General features: G+C 44.0%; 1 long non-coding RNA gene across 1 annotated transcript; it reads left to right on the top strand.

Moving 5' to 3' along the window:
• The first annotated feature begins 2,955 nt into the window (after positions 1 to 2,955).
• LOC119403037 (uncharacterized) lies at positions 2,956 to 7,637 on the top strand. The gene is made up of 3 exons (XR_005186083.2): positions 2,956 to 3,119; positions 5,561 to 5,780; positions 7,481 to 7,637. It is a non-coding gene; the product is annotated as an uncharacterized LOC119403037 (long non-coding RNA).
• The last annotated feature ends 3,151 nt before the right edge of the window (positions 7,638 to 10,788 follow it).

The following is a 10,788-nucleotide window of genomic DNA, read 5'->3' as shown; positions in this document are numbered from 1 at the left end:
GGTCCTCGGGGCGCTCGCAGCCGTTAAATGAAGGGATATATACGAAAACTGGTATCACGAGACATTTCGGACATGACGAACATAACTGACACGTGGTAACATGAAATTATGACACGCGTGTCATGCACGTCATGATTTACAGGCCACGCTCATGACGCACTCGCGGCCGTTTCGCTAGGTTGATACACATCGAAATTTGTATTGCGGCTGTGACTGTATGAAGAACATGAATAACAGGTGGTAACATGAAAACATGACATGCATGTCATGTATGTCATGATTTACATGCCAGGCTCATGGTGCATTCGCAGCCGTTTCGCGGCCTTGATATACACCAAAATTGGTATTGCACGACGCGACTGTATGGCGAACGTTAATTAGAGGTTGAAACATGAAAATCACGACATGCGTGTCATGTACGACATGATTTACATGGCACGCTCATGGTGCGCTCGCGGCCGTTTCGCTAGATTGATATGCACCCAAATTGGTACTGCGCGATGTGACTGTATCAAGAACATGAATAAAAGGTGGTAACATGAAACCATGACATGCATGTCATGATTTACATGCCACGCTCATGGTGCATTCGCGGACGTTTCGCGGGCTTGATATACACCAAAATTGGTATTGCACGACGCGACTGTATGACAAACGTAATTTAGAGGTGGTAACACGAAAACCATGATATGCATGTCATGTATGTCATGATTTACTTGCCGCGCTCATGGCGCACTCGCGGCCGTTTCGCTGGCTTGATATACACCAAAATTGGTATTGCGCGACGCGACTGTACGATGAACGTAAATTAGAGCAGGTAACATGAAAATCATGACACGCGTGTCATGCACGACATAATTTACATGCCACGCTCATGACGCATTCGCGGCCGTTTAGCTAGGTTGATATACACCAAAAGTGGTATTGGGCGATGTGACTGTATGAAGAAAATGAATAAACGGTGGTAACATGAAAACCATGACATGCATGTCATGTATGGCATGATTTACATGCCACGCTCATGGTGGACTCGCTGCCATTCCGCTCGTTTGATATACACCAAAATTAGTATTGTGCGATGTGACTGTATGGCGAACATAAATGACAGGTCTTAACATGGAATATGTTAAGTATGTCATGTACGGTATAATTTACATGACACTGTTATGGTGCGCTTTCGGCCGTTTAGATAACTGGGTATATCAAAATTGGTATGGCATGACAGGAGTGCGTGATGAATATAAATGACCGGCCATGCAGTGTATATAGCAGAATATACGTTTCATTGGCATGGTATATACCACATTGTGCGTTCACGCGTGCATGGCAAACATGTGATATATGGTGAACTAGATGCCATGGCATGAATGATTTCATTTGGCTCAAAAATAAACAAAGCGATGTATGCAGCTCTTTGCTGGCTGCTTGCATTACATCGATTCCCACAGTGCGTGGGATCTGCCGAATTTTTTTACGCAATGCACCGAATATATACATCTGTGCAGCGCCCTCTAAGGGTGTCATTTCTGTATGCGAAAGCGAAACCGAACCCGACACCACACCACACCCCTTGTTTGAGGAAAGGCATGCGGGGTCGTACATTCTTATACAATTCTGAATGCAGATAACTTCACATCCTTATATACCTTTGAATGAAAAATACACACCAATCATCCCCCCCCGGATGATGAAGAGAATGTGATATCATCCTTGTACATTAGAAATAGGGACTACACCACATGAAGAGAATGAATTGAAGTTTAGACAACACAGGCACATTGTTCACCCAATATGACCTTATGAAAATAAGAAAAAGCACAGAGTACAATGCACTTTTGACACTGAATAATGAATAACATTGAACATTGAATAATGAAGAATAATGAAAAAAAATCATGACACAACGTCCTTAAACTTGAAAGGTTTTTTTCGCGATCGTGTAGATCGCCGAGGCACATGTTGTGCCGAAGCACTCTCTTGCGAAACAGAAAGTAGTGCATGTTAGGAACTTGAGCCTTCCGGCTCGCTGAAGCGCTGCTCAGGAACATCTGAAAGCGGGGAATAATGGGAGTCCGAAGACTCGCTTAAGCGCCCTTCAGCGTTGGCTGAAGACGGAGAATGACAACGCGATGCATGGGAGCCTGACGGCTCTGAATCATGCCCATTATTGTTAAAAGAATTATCTGCATGGGGACTGGGCACGGCAGTCGAGCATTCGTAAGGTGCCTCTAAAGAGTCCGACGACTCTGAAGTGTGCTCGGGGCACGGAGGAACATTATGGGGGCTGGACACCACAGCCGAACGTTGACAGGGTGCCTGTAAGGGGCCCGATGGCTCTACTATGCATTCATTAGAAGTACTGTGGCTGGGCACCACAGCCGTACTTTGAATTGGTGCCGCTAAGGATCTCTGTGGCTCAACTAAAGGCATACGAGAAGAAAAAGAAGCATTTTGGCTGGGCACCGCAGCCGGACATTGAACTGGTGCCGCTAAGGAGCCCTGTGGCTCAAGTACACTGTCATTAGCAGGAAAGGAAGCATTGCCCTTGCAAGAACCGTCAGAACAAGTATGACAACAATGAGCATTTGCAAGATCGGTATGCATGTACCGTTGACTACACTGTTACAAAACACCGTACATTTACAGGAGCGCGCTACGGGACCGAAGCCGCGCGAACGCCGTAACGCCAGCATCCCGTAGCGCGCCTTAACGGTTCCCAACCAATTTCCCAACAGAATTTTGTTAGGGGCACGATAAGTAGTTACATTTACTGTGATTGGTCTTAGGTGAGTGTGGTTGCATTCTACGATTTACAAGGGCCCGTACCACAGCGATTTCGCTTTTGCAGCATTAAAACTTCGAACGAACTACTTCTTTGTTCGGCGGAATCCGCGCCGCGACCGTTTCACGTCATCGCGCTCAAGAACACTTAGGAGACGGCAATATTGCGCACGCGTTGTTGCGACGGTAGCAGCGGTAGTTTGAGATTTGAAATTTCACGAGCAGGGCGGCGGCTTTGTTTTTGACCTTCCCGCACTTTTTTCGCTACGAGAGCAAGGTCCAGCCCTGCAGCATCGACGATGTCGCAGACGCGACGGCTACTCTCAAGGCATTGCACGGTAAGTTCCAGTAACTTGATGTTTTTCCGGTGTCAGGGAGTTGTCTTTATGGCGTGCTTCCTCGCTGCAGGCTAATCTCGTGTGAGTTGTTTGGCGACGTTCAGCCGCCGTTGTTATTTGTGGTCACGTAGCTGAACCGCAGAGCTTGCTGTACAGTCAGGCTGCATGAGTAGTCACCCTGGGAACATTGTCGCAACTTTGTCGCCGAAATGCGTGCCGGTGCTCGTTTCTTCGTTTGGCCGTGGTGATTCGCGTCGTGTATGGTGTGTCGTTGAACGAACTTGTGTCGGCACATCCGCGCTACACTGGGAAAAAAAAAAAAAAAACATTTGGACGGTTCAGCTGCGCACGCTACTACGGAATATAAGATGAAAGGATATTTTCGCGGACAAAATTAGTCAATCACAGTGGGCTGGCATAAAGCGTAGAGTGTTATCCGTTGGGCAGCCTCTACGTCTCGCTACCGCTGTCGCCGATCTCGTGAAAAATTCATCTCGTGAGCTGCGGTTATCACAGCGCGGCTATTTTGCGAAGCGCGCCAGCCGACGCGGATCAGATGTCTTGATCGCCACTGCGCCGACGTCCCGGCGATTTCCTTTCGCCCTTGAACAAACACGCTTTATGTTGCCGCGCGGTGTATGTGATATATGTTTAGTTCTGGTCAGAGATTGTAGGGATGTACCGTATTTACTCGATTGTAACGCGAGGGGTGAGTTTTCGTTCCGTCCAGGAAGAAATAATAGCTATTTCGGTACTCGATTGTAACGTGAGGGTCGACTTTAGGTAGCAAAAATCTTGGAAAAAAAACTCGCGTTAAATTCGAGTAAATACGGTGGTACGTGCATGAGTACCTGTTACAGAGTGTGTGTCATAGCGGAAGCAGGGGTTAAGGAGAGTGCGTCGGTATCACTCCTTTGAATGAGTCTAACGTGCACAAGTGGGGTTGATATGCCAGCAAATTAATTCTGTACAACAGTGAGTAAAGGTGAATGCGGCAGAATGGACAGTTGTGAGCGTGGCAAGAAACATCAAACTCGTCTTCAATTGAAAAAAATAGCTGTGTACTACAGCATCATTCTCCGAAAACTGAGAATAGTAACGACCACTTTCCTTCTTTGTGCCAAACACTTTAGAGGTAGCTTCTGCTTTTAACTATATATTGCAAAATAATTTTAAATGTGCAATCTTACTGAACGTTTGTTAGTTCACTTTGGGTGTTTCCATCCATAATGATTGAGTAGCTACATAGACATGAGTGGGAGTCCTTCTCGTAAAGTAGAGTGAGCATATGCCTGAACATTGTCCCTGTCTCATTCTAATAGGAAATAATGTCTACAAGAAAAACGGGGAATTTTTTCCGGGGGGCTCATTTATATGTTGGACACATGCAAAAAAGTCCAACAAACAATTAGGCCAGGGAACACATAGAGTAGGTTAATCGATGTCTTAAATGTAGCGTGCAATTGTGACATAAATTGAAATGAATTGAAGTGGACGAAAAATCTTCCTTTCGGTCGGTGGGATTTGATCCCATTCTTTCATTCGTTCACGGGGAGGGCCTCGCCACGGTGGACTCAGTGCCTCAAGGCTGTGTAATAAACCTTAAGGGTTATTGGTCAGCTGCTGCCTCGTGCAAAGACCACGTGTCATGCGATGCCTGCTGGCAAAAAGAGTCTTCTGCACTCACTGCCTGGTCTACGAGCAGCGCTGGCTAACACTCCCAGGAATTACATGCACAGAAATACCCAATGACGTCAATGGGAAAGTATTCCATGATAGTTCAAATGGTAGAGAATTGGACGCATAATTCTAGGGTAGTTAGTTCAGATGCCACTGATGGAAAGAGTGATTTTTCGTTCTCTTGAATTCAATGTAATTCACAATACAATGAGTACGCCACGGTCAACAACAAGAATTACCATTCTCCATGCTTTCCCTGGCCTAATTGTCCGTTCAGTTCATTTGGTTGTGTCTGAATGCCTGTAGCTCAACTGAAGCGTGCTTGAAGTGTCAAGAATCCGGAAGCATACGGTTTAGGGTGAGCATTTTTTGGACTAATGATGCAAGAATATAAGTCGAGCAAACGCATAAGCTATTTGTGAGCCTGCTCTGTAGCTTGTCAAAGGGTCAGTGATGCCCTGATGGGAATGGCTTTCATAGGAAGCTGAATACTTGTAAAAGTGCAAAAGAGAGAACGAAAATACAGTTGTAACATGCACAGGTATTGCCTTGTAACTAAGCTTCCAAGGATTTTCTTGACATCATGAAGAAAAACCATGTTTGAATGCAGACATCATGCATGTGCCAAAACAATACAACAGGCTATGTTTGTATATGTATTCCAGTGATATAAAAATGCGGCCAGCTCGCAATTGCCCTACTTGTAAGAATTGTGTGTGGTTACATGGATGGTATTTAATGATGTGTTGCATCTTTTTTAGACTTACAGGTGTGCAACTGGATGGGAAGTTGCGTAATCTGCTGAAAGATATAGGGCTGCGGCCCCCGTCATTCTTTCTCTCGAACACTAGGAATGATGCTACCCTAGATAAATCAAGCTGAAATGAGCCATGGGATCAACGATGCAGGAACAGTTAGGCTAATACCCCTGCAGTGGCCTTCTTCAAAGATGACCTCAACCAACTCACACAAGTGCATGAGGTGAGAGGCACTGTTAACATATATACGTTGCATGTGAGTCGCATTTGTGCATAGATTAGTCAGTTCCCGGGGTGCAATGCCAGCAATGATTGATTGGTTAGCAGTCATTCTCTGATTTCCACTGCATAGGTGAAACATTGCTAAAGGCTTACTAGCGGGGGATGCAGGCAAATAGGCAGTTGTCCAAAGCGTTTGGCCAAGCAGGAACCACGAGCTCATGCTGGTGTCTGTTGCAGCTATCGAACTTAATAAGGAAAAGATATCTAGCTCGTACCAGAATGGAAACTGAAAATGTACATGGGAGTAAACTATTCTACCCTGAGCCACGCTAGTGCAAGCAAGTTGCCCCAGACAGTGATTTTGGTGGTGTCCTATCGCTCAAGAAGTAACGCATGTAACTGCTTAGTTGCCCATGTTTCTTCAAAGTTGTGCAGTATCCAACTAAGCTCTCGTGCATGTGAATTGTTTTGAAGGAGCCACTTTTCTGCAAATGGCTACGCGGCATTCATCAGCAGAACTGTTATCGCCAACCTAGTCATACAATTATGGTCGTCCAGCGACACATGTGCAGCTTCATAGGTGCAAATATCTAGTGCAGTTTTGCACCGTGTGTCATACCACAGGAGATGCTTAACATTGAGCTATACCGCTCTGAGCTCAGTACTTAAAGTAAGCATTATCAAACATATTTTGACGATCTCCTTGATGCCTGCTGCTCCTGCTTATGTAGTGACTGTGATGGGCATCTTGGACATGGAGGTATTTTACCATTGTATATGGTACAACCGCATACCATTCCATTGTCTGTGCTACACTTACATACACTATAGGGTGATTCCACCTAAGATCGAACAAACGATGGCTGGTCGGCCTCTTATATTTATTTCAAAATTTTATATATTATTGCCTGATTAATGGAAAGAAGAGATCAGCAATTTGTTTCGCCACCAAAATTTTTTTCGAAGCACAGGAAGTCAATAATGACTAAGAGGTGGAGTGGAGCACTCATCCGATCTGCTGTTTTGGCCAACTTTCGTTATGAATTGCACAAAATATATTAAAGTTAGGTAGCTGAAATTTCTTTAACTGAATATATGCATGTTTTTGCTTCTGCTCAGGTATTTTTAGTTTTTATGTGTAGTGTAGATGTTTTTATAAAAACCTCAAAAGGGGCCCAAGAAACGTTATCTTCTTTACTTTGAAGGTCTTGTAAAAGGAGTGGCCCACAAGCACCCAGCACAGGCATGGCATTGTTGTGCCCCCTGACCCCCTAATATTTCACGTCGTTAAAAGAATAACAGCACATTACAAAATGTACCACGACGCTGAGCTTGTCTCGCACTACTCAAGCGTGTCAGTACGAGAACGATGCCCTCAGCGGCACAGTGCATGTCACCACGCTGTGGCAGGTTTGAGTAGCCTATGAAGCTCTGCCCTGCCATAGCATGATATCGGAGTTTCGTGACCTGAAAAGTATTTAAGGACGCTGCTTTAAGTGTTCTGAGCCCTCGTAGCCCAACGTTCGTATTTATTTTCTCTTCTTTTCACAGCCTCACTTCCAGTTGCAACTGTTGGCTGATCTGCCTGTAAAACTTTACTAAAATAATTTCCTATTAACTTCCAGAGAATACACGTGCAATACTACTAAGCATGTGTAACATAAAATATTGTTTTCTTATTGCAAATTTGCTTTCGTCTAGGCCAGTCCATCTCCGAAGGTACCTGTCACCTGTTTGTGGTTACGGAGCTCATCTGCCAAACATCGCTTTGAAGCTGGCTGTTGAGTACCTGTTTGCTGTTCACTACTGCTTGAACATCAAATATGCTGCATGTGTGGGAGCGACACTCGAATTTCTTCAGAGGCGAGTATCTTTGCTTCTTATTCATTATGACAAAATTGACATTTTGAACAAAGCAGCTCTGATCAAGAAGCATATGTAATGGGGGTGCATTAGGGGTAGCCTCGGGTCATTATTGAGAAAAAAGCATGCATCTAACGTAGATTATATGTTGGGCTCTGTGTTTTTGGAGTTTATTTTTCTTGAAATTGGGATGGTGTTCTTCGGAGTTTATTTTTTTAGGAGGAAATGTGGCGTTATCAGAGTTTATTTCATGTAATCTCCAATTCTCTGAATTTTGCATTATAGTTGTTGCATTGTGTTCCTATTAATTTTATTTCCAATTACCTAAAATGTGTTGCAATTTTGCTGATAATTCTGTTTCTCCATCCTTTCATTTTTTCTCACTTCCTGTTCATTCACCCTGTTAATAAGGCTGCTGATGTGCACTGCTTGCTGTAAACTTGCCAAAGTGTACAGGCAGGTCCACTGTTAAAGGGAACACTTGTGTGCAGGACGTGTTTGAATTTCGCTCTCTTGCAAAAACATGATGGCTTATATTTGCATAAGACTACTGGTGGTTGACAGTTCTGCCTCTTCTTGACAGACTAGTGCGCGTGAGCAATGTTTCCCTGTCCGCTTGCTGTTAGAGCGCCAGCAAAATGAAAGGTGCTCATTGGAGTGTTCCCTTTAACAGTGGACCGTACTGTACATTTGGAGGTGGGGAAGGGGGCAGGAGCTAGTCAAGCTGCTTCTCAGCTTTTTGTCCCACCCTCTCTCATCTTGATGAAAAATAAGGGACCTATTTTATTTTTATTCCCAGTGCTCTCAAATCTTAGATGAAATTATATCTGAACGCGAAAACATGTGAACACATTAAGTGTATTTTAGATGTCTGGAAGGTTTGAACGCGCACACGTATACATGCAAGCACAAATATTTGAATACAAAACACCTACGTTTGTTCGTATGACAACCTTAAAGCTTGTAATAGATGCAAGTATATTTTACGAGGTTGCTGCCGCTGATGTAGGTGCGCTCCTTTCGATTGATGATTGTCAGCTTTGAAAATGCCCGTCGAACGGGTAAAATGCCCATTAATATTGACGTTTATCGGATAAATTCGAATTGTCAGAAATTTTACCGGACAATGTTTATCAAATTTTTTCGGATTTATCTGAAACACGAAGCCCTAATTAGTTATGGCAGTCAAAACTCAGCTCATTGTAACTAGTAAATGTTTCACATCGAGAACTACAGGTATGTGGTATCAAGTATACACCCTGCAGGTGATGGTCCATTTCCTTTGTTCATTGTTACGCTATCCACTTTAAGCGATATAGGTTAAACAGGAAATTTGTATGTGTTTAACACTTATATCTTGCATTGCAGTGTGCATTAGTAATATTATTAGGTTAGATGATCATGTGTCGCCACTTAGATCTGTATGTGGGTTAATGTACAGTGGTGGTAATGGGTTGAATGTTGTGCGAGTGAGGGGACCCAAGGCACTTCGCATGTGCTGGCTTCCGGTGACGCAGGATCTTTGAATTTTTTGAAGAGGGCAAGGTTTGTGTCTAGCTTGCAGTGCCATGACGCAAGTGCTAGGCAAAGGCAAGCTACGATGAATAATGATTAAAAGCTGGTACCGGAATTAGCCTTTGGTATGTATATGCTTTTAACTTTTAAATTAGAAGAATTTCTTAGTTTACCAAAGGCACTTTGGCCGTTTCCTAGCCGCTTACCTCTGGGCGCTCTCATGGTCACCTGCTTTACTTGGTGTATACCATAATTGGCATAGGAGGGTATCAGTGTATGACGAACCTGAATAACATGACAGCCTGTCTCGTACCTCATGAAACTCTTCTCAGGTCACGTGTGGCACATACCCGCAAACTACGGCCGTGGAATGTGGGTGTGTGCCACAGGTGATTGATTCACTGTTTATGTCAACCAAGGAAGGGCGAGAATAGACATTTCAAATCGTACGCGACATCTTTAAGGACCCATGTCAAGAAAATCCGGTACCAGCTTGGCGGCGATGTCGTTGAGCGATTCGAGTCGGAATCGAACCCAGGCTTTTTGCGTAGAAGTCAAGTATTTCTACTGCAGAGCTGCGCAAGTGTTTGAAACTGCCTTTATGAAAAAGACCATATGCAGGCGTGAGGTCATGGCAGTGACAATTGTGGTTGCAGTGTTGGTTATCAGCTTTCATAAAATGTAATGAATGATACATATGTATTTCCGATGAACTGGCAAGCAATAGCAAGCATGCTTGACCCTGGAGGAATACGCTAATGATTCGCTAATTATGACATGCGCATTCCATCACAACCAGAGCGTGCAATTCCTTACAACAAAAACTGATGTCTGCTCTAACGTGGGTCATATGACGCCTGACCACAAGCTACCTTCAGGTGCTAAGTGCAGTCAACGTGCCTGTAAGCCCACCACAATCTCTACAACCACTCAATTTACAATAAGACATCTATCCAACTCACAATGCTAACCTTTAAAGCAAAAATAAATAAATAAGGACGCCATAGGGAGCTACTCGCTGGGCTGCTCGCATTATATCAATTTTCACGTGTGGGATCTGCCAGATTTTTTTAGTAAAGTTGTGGTAATTGATTCGTTAACAATCACCATCAATTTTGCGAGTCCACATTACTTGCCATCATCAGCTAAGACAATCCTAGTTACGAGGTACGTTAGTCTACGAGCTTTTTCAAAATTGACTACCGATATTTACAAAACACGGGCTATTTTCTGGCGGGCCTTTGCTTCTATGCGCGAGATGGAAGAAAGCAATAGCCTATACTGCCATTTATTTATCAAGAACATTGTCAGTTTCGAAATCGGGTCAGTTTGGTCTTGGCCAAGAGCCGTCACTTCGATGGGTGCCGCCATATGTTTTGGCACAAAGCTTTTGGAGCAGGTTTTGGGGCTATTGCTAAATTCAAGAAATACCTTGCCCAGCGATCACCGAAATGCTTTTTGTGTCTCGTGCATGCAGTGGCTTGGCACTATTTTTTCGGGGCCCCTATCGAAAACCCTTGATTGTGTGGAATGCACCTTGGGTTGCACGTTAAGTGTGAAAATGATTGTTCTTTGCATTGCTGTTTTTGAGTGCATCTGTGACATGGCTGCCTCATGTTTATTCCAGGTAT

Source organism: Rhipicephalus sanguineus, chromosome 8 (assembly GCF_013339695.2).
Source record: "Rhipicephalus sanguineus isolate Rsan-2018 chromosome 8, BIME_Rsan_1.4, whole genome shotgun sequence".
In the NCBI taxonomy this organism is placed as follows: Eukaryota; Metazoa; Arthropoda; class Arachnida; order Ixodida; family Ixodidae; genus Rhipicephalus; species Rhipicephalus sanguineus.
This window is presented reverse-complemented; position numbering and strand designations above follow the sequence as displayed.